Source organism: Mirounga angustirostris, unplaced genomic scaffold, assembly GCF_029215605.1.
Source record: "Mirounga angustirostris isolate CCGP_5_RB_7025 unplaced genomic scaffold, mMirAng1.0.hap1 SCAF_5, whole genome shotgun sequence".
Classification (NCBI taxonomy): Eukaryota; Metazoa; Chordata; class Mammalia; order Carnivora; family Phocidae; genus Mirounga; species Mirounga angustirostris.
Genome location: NW_026991713.1, coordinates 6399339 through 6415233, shown reverse-complemented (window position 1 = coordinate 6415233; position 15895 = coordinate 6399339). Strand labels below are relative to the sequence as shown.

Genomic DNA, 15895 nt, shown 5'->3' with positions numbered 1-15895 from the left:
ATCACCACACATGTCCAGGTGGCCTGATGGGGACATCAGACACATTTAACTGGCTGAACCCTCACGGCCGCCCTATGCAGTGGCGATCATCACCCCCATCTCACAGGTGAGGACCTCGAGGCACCGAGAAGTCTGGTAACTCACACACAGTCCCGCGGCAGGCAAGTGGTGGGGTGGGGGCTCGAAGCCAGGCCACCTGGCTCCAGAGTCTCCTCTCTCAACACTGTACCGTCCTGCCTGGGAGAGAAATGGTGCAGGGGATGTGGGCACGTGCCCGGCACTTTGGGGACTCGGTGCACATTCACCTGGGCTGTTCTCACTATTCACAGAATCCCGGCCACCGTTTACTCAGCGTCTTCTAAAATCTTGGTGCCCCATACACACCTCCTCTGGCTCTCCGTAACCCCAGGGGTGGTTGGATCATTTCTACTTTAGAGGCCAGGAAACGTGGACACACAGCGGGGTGGAGGGACAGTGCAGCCTGGGGGCTAACGGGGGCCAGAGTGAACCCCTCCCCAGGACAGACAGGTTTCACAGCCTGAGAGTGGTGCCGGGAGGCTGGGACTCGAGCCTTTGGCGTGCCCTCCCAGTGGAGGGCTGGGAACCACGCTAACGTCACTGGCTGGTAACTGACCAGCCTGGGCGGCCCATGGCGGCGAGGTGGGGATCCGGCAGCCCGGCAGCCCTCCGGGAGACACGCCCTGGCTCAGCAGCCAGACTCCTCTGCCAACAGGAACACGGCCCTTCCACACACTCTCCGTGCCCACAAATCCATCTGCAAAAGACGGGGAGACACACAGTGAGGAGGGTGGCGGGCTCACGGAGGCCTCATCCCCCAGCCATACAGGGTCACTTGTTCATTGATTCACTGGCTCTCTCGGCCCCACAGGGAGAGTGCTTGGGAGAAGGGAAGAGCTAGGTTGCAGCTCCGCCCCGGGGGAGCTCTCAGCGCGTGGGGGGGGGGAACGATCTGGAAACAGACAAGGACGACGCTGGTGACAGCTGAAATGGAGCAAAGGGTCCAACGGAGCCAGTGAAGGTGGCTTCCGGGAGAGCTGACACTGATGGAAGGGCCGTGGCCAGATGGGCCTCCGTAAGCGCCACGGGGGCCTGTGCCCCTTCCCCCTGCCAGAGCCCGGCTCAGTGCCTGGCACACAGTAGACCCACACAAACTGACTCACCCTCTCCCTGATCTGCTCCCTCACGGACTCACTCCCCCGGCGGCCAGAGGGACACTCCGAAGACACAAGCCAGGCCATGTCATTTGTCTGTGAGACCCTCAGTGATGTGGGAGGCCCAGGTCCACCAGGTCCTGCGTGTCCCCCACCCCTGGCCTCACACCCCGCGTCTCTCCCCGTCGTCTGCTCTACCCCAGCCACGCCCGGCCTGCTCGCTCTTTCTCAAACCCGTCCCCGCCCCCCCCCCCATTGCCTTCTCAGGGCTTCTGTGTATGCTGTTCCCTCTGCTTGGAACACTCTTCCCACAGCTGTTCACCTGGCTCCTTCCCTCACCTCCCTCTGGTCCTCACTCAGAAATCATCTTCCTGGGGGGCCTCCCAGCCCCGAGAGTCCCACCTCCCCTGTCACTTCATGGCCTCCTGTGGAGTTCACTGTCCCTGGTGCTTCATCTAGCATACGGGACATCTTGTACTCGTTTGTGCGGGTTATTTATGTGGAATGTCACTCCACGGGGATGGGTATTTTTTGCGTTTTGCTCAGCATCTAAATAGATGGCGCTCGGTGTGCAGTCAGTAAATATCGAGTGAGCGAGTGACTCAGCGTGTGGGTGGGTAAGTGAAGGAGGAAGCGAGTCAACGAAGGAGGGAATCAATGAGCACGCGAATCGATGAATGATTAGCGAGTGAATTAATGAAGGAGCGAATTAAAGAGTGGGCAAGTCAGTGAGTTAGCAAATTGGCGAGTGACCGAAGGAGCCATGAGCAGCGGGGCTGGAGGTCAGGTGAGCAGCCTGGGATCCCCCAGCTGGGTCGTGAGCGGCAGAGCCAAGAGAAATCAAGAACCTTGTGTTCCCCTGCCCTGGTTTTCCCCTGCAAGGAGAGGCTATTTTGGTCCTGGGTATTTTTAACTCAATGTGAACCACACTGAGGAGTGGACAGAGAGTTGGACAGATCGAGGTCCCAGCCGCCCAGGGGCCCCCGCAGTGTTGGGGTGATCTGGCTCTTCGGTGGTGTGGGGTGGGATCTGGGCCTGTTGGGGCGGCTGGATGTGCCACCTGAGCCTGAGCCTGCCCCAGTGGAGAGTGCCAGTCCCAAGCAGGGCCGTATTTGGTCCTGGAGCCCAAAACCCAGGAATAGAAACTGTGCACAGGGCCAAGTTGGCCACAGCCCAATACCCGTGTGACCTCAGGTCCAAAGCATGCTCCTGGCCCCCCGGGATGGGCCTCGCAGCTGCGGCCCAAGTCCTGGCCCTTGTCAGCAGCGCCTGGCACGTTGCCACTGCCCCCAGTTAGCTTGTTGACTGTGGCCACTTCCCTGCTCTGAGCTCCTCTGAGCTTCTCAGGACCCCCCCACGATCCAACTCAGGCAGGAAGTGAGGGTGAGACGCACACAGCTGGTGGGTCAAAGGGCCAAAGGCCTGACCACCCCTGGCTGGCTGGGCCCTCGCCACCAGCTTTGTGGGCCCTCCCCCCGCCGTCAGGAGCATCAGCGAGGGCCCAAGTGCCTAGAAATGGCTCCTCTGCCCGAAGATTGTCACTCCTTGATGGCCCACAGTAGGGGCACTCCACCTCTGACCTTCCCTCGGCTCCCGTGTCCATCCAGCTCAGCCTGGTGCTGCTGGACCGTGACCCAAACAGAGCAGAGTCATGGTGATGGTCAGATACAGTCCACGCCGAACCGCTTGCCGCCGGGATGGGTGCTGACTGGCTCCCAGAGGCCCAGAGAGGGAAAGGGATTCGGCCAGGGTCACACAGCCGTAGAGGCTGGAGCTGACGCCCTCAGGGAGCTCTTCCTGCCCCCCCGCCCCCCGTGAGGACTGCCCCACCCCCAGGTCTTCCTTGAGATGCTTCAGGAGGCAGGCAGCCCAGCAGAAGTCGCAAACCACAAAACCAAGGAAACTGAAGAGGGACCCGACTCTCGACTCTGATCAGCTTCCCCATATTGGTTTCCGGGAGCCGCTGAAACCAATGACCACAACAGGCACCTATTTTTTCACAGCTCTGGAGAGTAGAAGTCTAAAACCAAGGTGTCGGCAGGACCCGACTCCCTCTCGAGCTCTAGGGGAGAATCGTTTCTTGCTCCTTCCAGTTTCTGGTGGCCCCAGGCCCTCCTGGGCTTGTGGCCGCTTCCTCCAGTCTCTGCTTCTGGGCTCAGGCGGCCTTCTCCTATGTGCGTTCTTCTCCTCCTCTGTCTCTTTTTTTTTTTTTTTTTTAAAGATTTTATTTATTTATTTGACAGAGAGAGACACAGCGAGAGAGGGAACACAAGTAGGGGGAGTGGGGGAGGGAGAGGCAGGCTTCCCGCGGAGCAGGGAGCCCGATGAGGGGCTCGATCCCAGGACCCTGGGATCATGACCTGAGCTGAAGGCAGTCGCTTAACCAACTGAGCCACCCAGGCGCCCTCCTCCTCTGTCTCTTGTAGGGACACTTGTCATTGGACTATGGCCCGCACCTGGCTGATCCAGGATCATTTCCTCATCTCAAGATCCTTAACGTAGTAACACCTGCAAAGACCCTTTTTCCAAAGGAGGTCACAGTCACATGTTGCAGGGGGCAGGACATGACATATCTCCTTTCAGGCCACCATTTATTCCACAACACCCCCTTCCTATGTCCCTCTGTCCTGGAGTCTCAGAGCCACCCTCGGATCATACACACTGCCTGGAATATCACTGAAATGGCAGCTCCATGGAGAATGTGCCTCGGTGGGCCTCTCTGCATGGCAAGAGAAAATGGTTAGATGTCATTTGCACTGGGGTTTCCCAGTGGAGATGGGGTGGCTGTCTGCTGGCTTTGCCTGCCCAGCATCCATTCGCCCTTCTTCTGGTAACAGTACCCTGATTTCCTTTGAGGAACTACCTCTGCCCCACAGACCCCCCTCTCTAGTTCTTGGGGTATGCACACGATGCAAGTCTGCCTAATGACTGTGCCATGTTCTCCTGGCCACAGTGAGTAGCTCAGGGAGGACACGTAACCCAAATCCAAGCCAAGCAGAGTCACATGCTTTCTCAGGGAGATTGAGCCAGGAGCCAGGAGGGGAGAGCCTGCCTGAGAATGAAGCTGGCCCAGAGGCAAGCAAAACCAAGAGATGGAGAGAAAGAGATGCATGATGACATCATCTTTATACCTGGATTCTGATATGCCTGAAGCTAGTCCATCCTGGACTTCTTGTCATGTCAACCCCCCCCCCCCCACACACACACAGGGGAAAAGAAAGAAAGAGATGAGGGAAGAGTCTACCAAGTTGAAAGCAGGGATACTTCTGGAGACAGGACAGGATCAGGAACCCAGACCCTACTTGGCGGGAACAATCAATACCTAGAACTTGAAAATCCTGCCTGAAGCGCCCGCTGTCCTGCCCCTGCACCCCCCTCCCATCTTTCAGGGCATAAATAAATATTTCTATTCAAGAAGTAGGAGTTACAGTTACTAGAAGATGATCCTTGTAAAAATGGATGTTTTCAGAGCAGAGGTTATAAAATGTTTCTTCTCCAAAGCCTGTAAGATGTTCTAAAGCCAGAAATCAGGAAGGCAGTGGCTTGCTCTTTGGGAGATATTGCCAACAAAATGACGGAGGTGGAGACTTGTTTTTCCAATAGGAATAGGGCAGATGCTTGGTTCTGAATCTTTGCTCCTCTGCTGATGTCATACAGAGCAACAGGGGAAAGAGAAAATAAACCACAAGCTACAGTTTCAGCGAAACTAGGGGCATGAAAAACCCATAAACCCCAACTCACATGTAAGTGAGGCCCAAAGCACCTGAGTCCAGCAGAAACAGCAGTGAGCTGGGGAGGAACAGCGTGCAGAGGAGCCCAGAAGTGAAAGATTGCAGAAATCACCGCTTCTAAAAGGAAGATGAATAAGTCAGAGAGTGAGCTGTAGCCTGAATGAACCCGGAGAATTCAAGTTTGGAGGCAGGTGGCCCCTTTAAGCCAGCTGGGTTCTGTGAGGCAAAAGGGCAATGGATCCAGAGAAGGATCATATTTTATTTTTTATTATTTTTTAAAAGATTTATTTATTTGAGAGAGAGAGATAAAGCGCACAGCAGGAGGGGCAGGGAGAGGGAGAGAAAATCCCAAGTCAACTCCATGCTAAGTGCAGAGCCCAACACGGGGCTCAAGCTCAGGACCTGACCCAAAACCAAGAGTCAGACACTTAACCAACTGTGCCATCCAGGCACCCCAAGAAAGGTCATATTTTATTTTATTTTATTTTTTAAAAGATTTTATTTATTTATTTGACAGAGAGAGACACAGCGAGAGAGGGAACACAAGCAGGGGAGTGGGAGAGGGAGAAGCAGCCTCCCTGCAGAGCAGGGAGCCCAATGTGGGACTCGATCCCAGGACTCCGGGATCATGATCTGAGCCGAAGGCAGTCGCTTAACTGACTGAGCCACCCAGGTGCCCCGAAAGGTCATATTTTAAAGGAATAATCCTTTTCCATAAAAACAGAGAAATAGAACTAGCCTGGCCTCTCTCCCAATTTCTACCAAAACCTCCTATTAAATGCTGATCCAGGAAAATTCAACCAATTTGAATATTAAAAAAAAAAACAACAGTTAAAGGAATAAAAAAAATAAACAGTGTCCACACAAAGATGCTCCAAGAATGAAAAGGGAAAGAAATACTAATGTTCTCTTATGCATAAGGAAAATTCATCATAAAAATATTCCCATAAAACAGGGGTGCCTGGGTGGCTCAGTCGTTAGGCGTCTGCCTTCGGCTCAGGTCACGATCCCAGGGTCCTGGGATCGAGCCCTGCATCGGGCTCCCTGCTCTGCAGGAAGCCTGCATCTCCCTCTCCCACTCCCCTTGCTTATGTTCCCTCTTTCGCTGTGTCTCTCTCTGTCAAATAAATAAAATCTTTAAAAAAAAATTTCCATAAAACAGATAAAAATCCTAATACAAAATTATAGCATGAATTAAAAAAAAAAAAAACTTTAAAAAGTAATTCCAGTTATGAAGGCAGACCAAAATGCAGAAATACAAGAGCCGAAGAAGAAATGGTCAGGCAAAGTGACAGCAAGACATGAGGATGACATGTGATGTGAGAACTGACAGACCTCAGGAAAGAACTAGAAGGAAAATACAAGACTACTTCAGAAATAAAGATTAAACGACAAGCAATTACACAGGAGAACAGACTCCAGACAAAGTACAGGAAGAGATATGAAGATTAAAGTAAGAAAAAGTCAACAAAATCCAGCAGAAATATTCAAAGAGATCAAAGAACTAAAAAACAAGATGGAACGGATTGCAGAGGAGGCCCAATACATGTACAACAGGCCTCCTGAAGAAAAAATGGAAACAAATGAATAGAATAAAGCTCTGCAATTATAATTTAGGAAAACCTTCCCAAAATAGGGGAAGACCCGATTTCATGAATTGAAAAGGCACACCATGTACTAGAGAACAGTGACCCAGAATGGTAAATCCCAAGACATAGGACGGTAAAATCACTGGGCTTTAAAGGTACCATGATAAATCTTTGGATAGCTACATACAAAGCCCAAGCCATCAACAAAGGATGGAGAATCAGGCTGCCATCTGATTTCGCCACAGCAGCGTTTAAAGACAGAAGATAGTGGGGCAACACCTACAGGGTCATCAGGGAAAGAAAGTTTGAGCCAAAGATAAACCTAGAGCCATGTTGTTCTTTAAATATAAAGATTATAGGACACCTGGGTGGCTCAGTTGGTTAAGCTTCTGCCTTCAGCTCAGGTCATGATCCTGGGGTCCTGGGATCGAGCCTTCCATCAGGCTCGGGGAGTCTGCTTCTCCCTCTTATTCTGCCCCTCTCTCCGGCTCGTTCTCTCTCTCTCAAATGAAAACATAGAATCTTTTAAAAAAAATAAATACATATAAAGATTACACGCCAACAGCTTTGAAGTATGACTTCGGCAAGATTGCTCCTCTGAGGAAAACCGAGGAATCAACTTCATTCAACCAAGTGGTGCTTGAAAGAACTGCAATAAGAGGACTGAATATATTGAGCTGAATATATTCAACTGTAATAAGAGGACTGAATATATTCCCCCAAGAAAGGGGAGGAACAAAGATGACAGATGGAATGAAAATGTTACCTAGCCAGACAACATGGAAATGATACAACTACCCAAAACTTGGTAGGCAAGGGGGAAAGGAGGTCGAAAGTGGAACGAGTTCTGTGCTTACCTCATCTTTAATTGCAAGCGGTAAGAGCTAAAAATCCAACAGTAAAAGTTTAAGCATATTTAAAGTACAAAGGCGGCAATAAGAAGGATAACACTGCCCTATTTTACTGAATCTAGTAAGATGCATCGTTATGTGATGTGCCCACTAAAAAAACCTAAAATGCTGCCAATTAAACAATGTCACTCTGCTTTCTTATCATGCAGAATTTTTATCTGGAAAAAAATGATTTAGTCAGATTTTAAAATCACCTAACCAAGGGGCACCTGGTCGGGAGAGCGTGCACCTGTCGATCTCAGGGTTTTCCCGCACAGGATCACCTCCTGTAGCATCACGTGTGGGCCATGCAGCATTTCTCAAAAGTGCTTCACTGCTGTCTGCAGAATGCTCTCCCCAGCTGCTGATACTTCTTCAGGTTTTCGCGTCAGTGCCTAACTATGCAATGGCAACTGTCGTGAGCCGCACCTGACCAAGAGCTGCTGGAAGGATTAGGAAGGAAAGAAGATATGACTTATCACTCAGTACAGTGTCAGCTGAAATGGGACAGCGACAAGAGAAAGGGAAACAAGAAAGAGGAAACAAGTTAAGTTTATTGTTCATAGAAGAGAAACAATACTGTCTAAAGAAAGAAGAAACTAAGAGTATTATATAAAGGTGTAAATATAAATGTAGCCACTAGAACAAAAATAACAAGCTTTCTCAAATATCAGAGGGACTTTCTTTTTTTTTCTCTTAAACACAGTGAAAGAATAAAGAATATAGCCCTCCCACGTGTGCGAAGATGTATCTACGTACGTACACACAATACGACAGAAAGACCAAAGACACCTGTGATATCAATATATATAAATAGGCTTAACTCACCTTTATGAAGGAAAAGATTTTTGATTTAGATCCCAAGCAAAACCCAACTCTATCCTGTATTTGAGAGATAGAGATATACACCAAAGTGATTTTGAATGGTTAAAAGTAAAAGAAAGAGCAAAGGTAGAAAGACAAATACAAACAAAAACAAAGCTGGGGCCATAATCTTAAGCTCAGACTGAGAATTCAAGCCAACCCCCACTAAATGAGCCCAAGAAGGGCCATTTATAATGCTAAAATAAAGGGTATGATTCACAATGTACCAAATAACACTGCAGCAATTTTCAGGAATTAGAAATTACAGAATGCTAGGATAAATAGATTGAGACACACTAATAAGAGATTTTAATTCCCTTCTCTTAGCCCAAGAAATAAGTAGATCAAATATAAATAAGAATTCAGAAGATGTAAATAAAATAATATATAAGGTTCTACACTATATCAAACTCTCTATCCTATCTCTCTATCTCTAGACTTTATTTTTTACTTTTTAAAAAGATTTTATTTATTTTTTTTGACAGAGACAGACACAGCGAGAGAGGGAACACTAGCAGGGGGAGTGGGAGAGGGAGAAGCAGGCTTCCCGCTGAGCAGGGAGCCCGATGTGGGGCTCGATCCCAGGACCTTGGGATCATGACCTGAGCCGAAGGCAGACACTTAACAACTGAGTCACCCAGGCGCCCCTAGACTTTCTTTTTAAGAGCTGATGAAACATTGAAAACAAAATTGACAAACGTTTAGCTAGATTCATCAAGAAAAAAAGAGGACTCAAATAAAATCAGAAATGATGGAGGAGAAATAATGATCGATACCACAGAAATACAAAGGATTATATGAGAACACCATGGAAAATTATATACCAACAAATTGGACAACCTAGAAGAAATGGACAAATTCCTAGAAACATATAACCTTCCAAAACTGAATCAGGAAGAAACAGAAAATTTGAAAAGACAGATTACCAGTAATGAAATCGAATCAGTAATCAAAAAACCCTCAAAAAACAGAAGTCTAGGACCAGATGGCTTCACAGGCAAATTCTACCAAATATTTAAAGAAGAGTTAATATCTATTCTTCTTCTTTTTTTTAAGATTTAAAAAAGTGTATTTACTTCAGAGAGAGAGAGAGAGCACAGAGGGAGAGGGAGAAGCAGACCCCCCCGAGCAGGGAGCCCGATGCAGGGCTCCATCCCAGAACTCTGGGATCATGACCCGAGCCAAAGGCAGACGCCTAACCAACTGAGCCACCCAGGCGCCCCAATACCTATTCTTCTTAAACTATTCCAAAAAACAGAAGAAGGAAAGCTTCCAAATTCATTCTATGAGGTCAGCGTTACCCTGATACCGAAAGCAGATAAAGACGCTACAACATGTGTGTGATGAACACAGGTGCAATAATTCTCCACAGAATATTAGCAAACCAAATCCAACAATATATTTTAAAAAATCAGGCACCTGGGTGGCTCAGTTTATTAAGCGACTGCCTTCGGCTCAGGTCATGATCCCGGAGTCCTGGGATCGAGTCCCACATCGGGCTCCCTGCTCTGCAGGGAGCCTGCTTCTCCCTCTCCCACTCCCCTGCTTGTGTTCCCTCTCTCGCTGTGTCTCTCTCTGTCAAATAAATAAATAAAATCTTTACAAAAATAAAAATAATAAATAAATAAATCATTGTGGGGGGTGTGACGGGGAAAAAATAATTCACCACAATCAAGTGGGATTTATTCCCAGGATGCAAGGGTGGTTCAGTATTCACAAATCAATCAACATGATACATCATATTAACAATAGAAAGGACAAAAACCATATGATCATCTCAATAGATGCAGAAAAAGCATTTGACAAAGTACAACATCCATTCATGATAAAAACTCTCAACAAAATAGGTTTAGAGGGAATATATCTCAACATAATAAAGTCCACTATGAAAAACCCACTGCTGACATCATACTCAATAGGGAAAACTTTTCTTCTACGATCAGGAACAAGATAAGGATGCCCACTTTCACCACTTTCATTCAACATGGTACTGGAAGTCCCAGCCACAACAATCAGACAAGAAAAAGAAATAAAAGGCATCCAAATTAGTAAGGAACGAAGCAAAACTCTATTTGCAGATGACATGATACTCTATATAGAAAACCCTAAAGATTCCACCAAAAAACTACTAGAACTGATAAATGAATTCAGTAAAGTCACAGGATATACAGAAATTAATATACAGAAATCTGTTGCATTTCTACACACTAATAATGAAGTAGCAGAAAGAGACATTAAAACAATCTCATTTACAATTGCATCAAAAGGAATAAAATACCTAGGAGTAAACTTAACCAAGGAGGTAAAAGACTGGTACTCTGAAGACTATAAAATATTGATGAAAAAAATGAAAGATGACACAAACGGAAAGATATTCCATGCTCATGGATTGGAAGAACCAATACTGTTCAAATGTCCATACTACCCAAAGCAATGTACAGATTTAGTGCAATCCTTATCAAAATACCAATAGCATTTTTCACAGACCTAGAACAAATAGTATTAAAAGGAGTATGGAACCGGGACGCCTGGGTCGCTCAGTCGGTTAAGCGTCTGCCTCCGGCTCAGGTCATGATCTCAGGGTCCTGGGATCGAGTCCCGCATCAGGTTCCTGCTCAGTGGGGAGCCTGCTTCTCCCTCTGCCTGTCGCTCTCCCCTGCTTGTGCCCTCTCTCGCTCTCTCCCTGACAAATAAATAAATAAAATATTTTTTTTCTTTTTTTTTAAGATTTTATTTATTTATTTGAGAGAGAGAGAATGAAAGAGAGAGCATGAGAGGGGTGAGGGTCAGAGGGAGAAGCAGACTCCCTGCGGAGCAGGGAGCCTGATGCGGGACTCGATCCAGGGACTCCAGGATCATGACCTGAGCCGAAGGCAGTCACTTAACCAACTGAGCCACCCAGGCACCCAATAAATAAAATATTTTAAAAAATGTGTATGGAACCACCAAAGACCCCGAATAGCCAAAGCAATCTTGAGAAAGAAGAACAAATTTGGTGGTACCACAATCCCAGATTTCAAGAAATACAACAAAGCTGTCGTCATCAAAACAGTATGGAAACTGACACAAAATAGACACATAAATCAATGGAACAGAACAGTCCAGAAACAAACACATGCTTATATGGTCGATTAATCTCCAACAAAGGAGGCAAGACTATGCAATGGGGAAAAGACAATCTCTTCAGTAAATGGCGCTGGGAAACCTGGACAGCTACACGCAAAAGAATGAAACTGGACCACTTTCTTACACCATCCACAAAAATAAACTCAAAATGGATTAAAGACCGAGCTGTGAGACATGGAGCCATAAAATTCCTAGGAAAGAGCACAGGCAGTCCTTTCTTTGACCTCAGCTGTAGAAACATTATTTCTCGATATGTCTTCTCTGGCAAAGGAAACAAAAGCAAAAATACATATGTGATTTTGGAATTTGACAAATTGATTCTGAAGTTCATATGCCAAAATAAACAAGCGAAGACCTATAGGAAAACTCTGACGAGGGAAAAAAGAGGAAGGACTGGAAGTTCTTCAAATACTAAAACATCCTATGAAGTTGATACTTAAAACAATACAGTCTTTGGAAAACACAAAAACCAGAAAACAAAAACAATGCAGTCTTAGCGTCTGAACAAACAGGGCAATGAGACAAAAGGTTATCACAGCGATCATAAAGTCCCTGCATAGCCAATGAAGGCAGGATCCCCAGTCAGTAAAGTAAAATCGGTCTTCTTTTTTTGTTTTTTAAAGATTTTATTTATTTATTTGACAGAGAGACAGTGAGAGCAGGAACACAAGCAGGGGGAGTGGGAGAGGGAGAAGCAGGCTTCCTGCGGAGCAGGGAGCCCGATGCGGGGCTCGATCCCAGGACCCTGGGATCACGACCTGAGCCGAAGGCAGACGCTTAACGACTGAGCCACCTAGGCGCCCCAGTAAAATCAGTCTTCTAAGGTGTTGGGCAACTGGAATAGAGGCTGGGTTCACATCTCAGAACATGCCCCAGGATAAACTCCAAATGTAAAATAATAAACCCCATAAACATTTAGAACAAAACACGGGCGGATTCCTTTATAACCTCAGAGTTGGGAAAGTTTTCTTAATTATGTACGAAATCCATCCAGAAGCCATAAAAGAAGAGTAGTTTTGACTCCTTGAAAAAGCCTGACTGCTCCAGTGTCCTCCCCCAAAATCCCAACAGCAAATCCAAAATGGAAGGGACAACTTGGGGTAAGTTTTGTCCCCCTCGGATCCCAAAGTTCCGATTTTTCCGAACCTCTAAAGGGCTCCCAGGAATCAAGAAGACAACCAACGACACAAAAGAAAAGGGGTCAGGGGCGCCTGGGTGGCTCAGTCGGTTGAGTGGCTGCCTTCGGCTCAGGTCATGATCCCAGGGTCCTGGGATCGAGCCCCGCATCGGGCTCTCTGCTCCGCGGGAAGCCTGCTTCTCCCTCTCCCACTGCCCCTGCTTGTGTTCCCTCTCTCGCGGTCTCTCTCTCTCTGTCAAATAAATAAAAATCTTTAAAAAAAAAAAAAGAAAAGGGGTCAAAGCCAGTTCATACACATGCAAAACATGCCCCTTAATATGTAAGCAAGAGTGAGGATCTTTTTGTAAGTAAGAGAAATGCAAATCGAAACACGCAGTATAGCACCCACCCCCCCAGGGTCTGTCCGATTGGCAAAAATCCAAAACTTGGACAGCACATTCTCCTGACCAGGCTGTGGGGGGACAGGCACCCCCCCGCCCAGGGCTGCTAGGCATGCTAAATGGTTCAACTCCAGTGGTGGAGGGCAAGTGAACGTCTATCAAAATTACACAACCGCTTACCCTCTCACCATGTAACACCACTGTGCATTTATCTGTAGATAAGTGTCATTCATACAGGTCACAGGTTGTTTTCAATTGCCACCGACTGCAAACAGCCCAAGGTCTTTTTTGAAGGGACTGATTAAATACACAAAGACACACTGATACCGTGTAAACATTGGCTCTCGGGGGCAGGGGCGAAGGCTGTTTTACTCATTGTGCATCCCTTGGGGCCTGCACAGGTCCTCGCACATAGCAGAGGCCCAACGTATATTTTCTGAACAAATGAGTAAATTATCCCTAAACTGCCCACAAAGCCAAGATCAGATAGGGTAACTAACCCAGGCGAATGCCATTTGCAAACTGCAAACCACTGGCGGATGCCGATTACAACTGTTAGAAAGTGTAATTGACATGTCCTGCCTCACCATCTGAGGGTACAAAACAAGGTCACATACCTTTGACTTTTCATATTGAAATACCCGACTCTTTCCTGGTCCCCAGAGAAGAAAGGTGACCTTCCCAAAGCTGCAGGGCTAGTAAGTATGGGAGACAGGATTTGCATGCAGGTAAATCTGCCCCCAAGTCGCAGATCTCACCTCTTTCCCCAAGGCCATCGCTCCCTGCCAGGGTCACTCCAGCTCTGCACTGGAGGATGGACTGAGGATCAGGCTGCCTGGGGTTGGCTTCTCAGGAGCAGAGTGAAGTCACCCCCCTGAGCTTTATGTGCAGTTCAGGCAGCATAAGCTACCATGAATCCAGACTCCTACACATTTGCTGTCTTTGGCATGTGCATACACACGCTTACCAGGATGGCTGGGTACGGAGGAGCTTGCTGTGCTGGTCATTTGCTATGCCCAGCGATCACAGAAGCACAAGTAGCAGCGAGAAATCTTCATCAGATAAGATCATGGCTGGCAAACGAAATGCCCATGGAAAAGGTTTTTATAAGGTCCAGCCTGAGTTAAAGAATCCTGAGTTCACTCTATTTGGAAGAAAAGTTCCCAGCTTGCTTCACTTTTTCCTTTTTTACTGTACTACAGATTACAAATAACTGGCAACAAAAGAGAGCACCAACCCTGTCCTGCACGATACGCACACACAGCATTGACCATACTGGGAATGCTTAGTCTTAACAGTCTTTGCTAACTGCGTATTGCCTAAGCAAGGGACCTGGTTGCTATCTTCTACACACCTGCTCTGTGATCTTGGAGTCTGACCTCTCTCTCCTCAATTCTGAGTCTCAATCTCTTCATCTGTAAAATAAAGAGCTTGGAAAAGACAATCTCTAAGGACCATTCTAGAAAGATCTGGTTTCTCCAGCACTAGTTCTGTTCATTCCATCAGAGATGGCCCTCGCTGACCTCTCCAGACAGGGTATTTCAGGGCCACCTGCCCCTTGGTGCCAGGCCAAGAGCACAGGCAGATAATAAGGCCAGAAGGATGACAATTCACAGATAAGAGAGTTCCTGCTCAACCTGGTTACAAAAATCTTGGAAAGAAACCCATCAAGCCCTTGGCATCACACACAGTCCCCTGATCCTTCATTCAACAAATGCTTGGACGCCCATTATGTGCCATGCCCCACTCCAAGATCTGGAAATAGACAGCAGTGAACAAAGCCGATCGTCTTTTGCTTCCTGGAGCTGAAATTCTAGTGGGAGAAAATTAATAAGTTAAGAAATACATCAGGTGGATGACAATGTGCTATGTGGAAAAATGCAGCAGGGAGCTTGGACTGGGAGGCCCAGGGGTGGGGGTGCTACTTCACACGGACCAGTAAGGATGCCTCTCTGAAAAGTTGACATTTGTGCGGAGAGCTGAAGAAAGTGAGAGGACCAGTCTTAGGGCTAGCTGGGGGAAGTGTGTCCCAGGAGGGAAATCGGTGAGTGCAAAGGTCCTGGGGCATGTGTGCCTGAGGTGTTGTTGAAATAGCCGAGTAGGGGGCGCCTGAAGGGCTCAGTTGGTTAAGCGGCTGCCTTCGGCTCAGGTCATGATCCCTGGGTCCTGAGATCGAGCCCCGCGTCCGGCTCCCTGCTCAGTGGAGAGCCTGCTTCTGCCTCTCTCTCTGCCTGCCTCTCTGCCTACTTGTGCTTTCTCTCTGTGTGTCAAATAAATAAATAAAATCTTTTAAAAAACAAGAAATAGCCAAGTAAGTAAAGTGGGAGGAAGAAGGTACCAGGAGAGGAAGTCAGAGAGATAATGAGGAGACCAGGTCATAGGGAGCCTTGAGGACCACCGGAAGAATTTGTCTCTCTAACTGGGAGGGCTGCCATTGGGAGCTTTTGAGGATTAAAGGGCTACAGTGTGCCATCTGTCTTAAAGAGATCTTTGGGATCTGGCTGCTTTTTGAGACTAAACCACGGGCCATGTGTGGCAACAAGAAAGCAGGTATGTGGCTCTTGGGACAGTCCAGAGGAGAGGGGGGTGGAGGGCTGGGAAATTAGGGGGAGAGCCCCTCTTGGAACATCTTTCCGACACATCTCTCCTTCCCACGTCAGCCCCCATGACCACAGCCCAGCTCAGGACTCTGTCCTCTGCCTCAGGCCTATCACCCCCCACCTCTTCCCTGGCTTCCTGCCTCGGCCCCAAGCACGTCTCCACACCCCAGCCACCCAGGCCTTCCCCTGCAGCCCCTGCCCCTCCCCAGGCCCACAACTTCCAGAGGCTGACCTCTGCCAGATTGCTCAAGCCATCGGGCTCTGGGAATTCCAGATTTCTGCAATATGTCCTTTCCCTTAAAACATCCCTCCATCCTCCCCTCCCCAGCAACCTCTTAACCGTAATATGCGGGAAGAGCTGCCTCTTGCCAAGAACACACCACACGTCAGGCACCCTGTCAAGCA

At 47.8% G+C, this 15895-nt stretch overlaps 1 protein-coding gene across 5 annotated transcripts in view; it reads right to left on the bottom strand.

Annotated features, from left to right (window-relative positions):
• A4GALT (alpha 1,4-galactosyltransferase (P1PK blood group)) overlaps window positions 1-15895 on the bottom strand; it is a 37002-nt gene that overhangs the window by 10774 nt on the left and 10333 nt on the right. For 2 of the 5 annotated variants that reach the window (XM_064590525.1, XM_064590524.1), the window contains exon 2: window positions 635-775. The exons of 1 other annotated variant lie outside the window; for it this stretch is intronic. The gene's annotated coding sequence lies outside the window, so the exon portion shown is untranslated. 2 more of the 5 variants (XM_045871670.3, XM_064590526.1) reach the window with 2 other exon arrangements.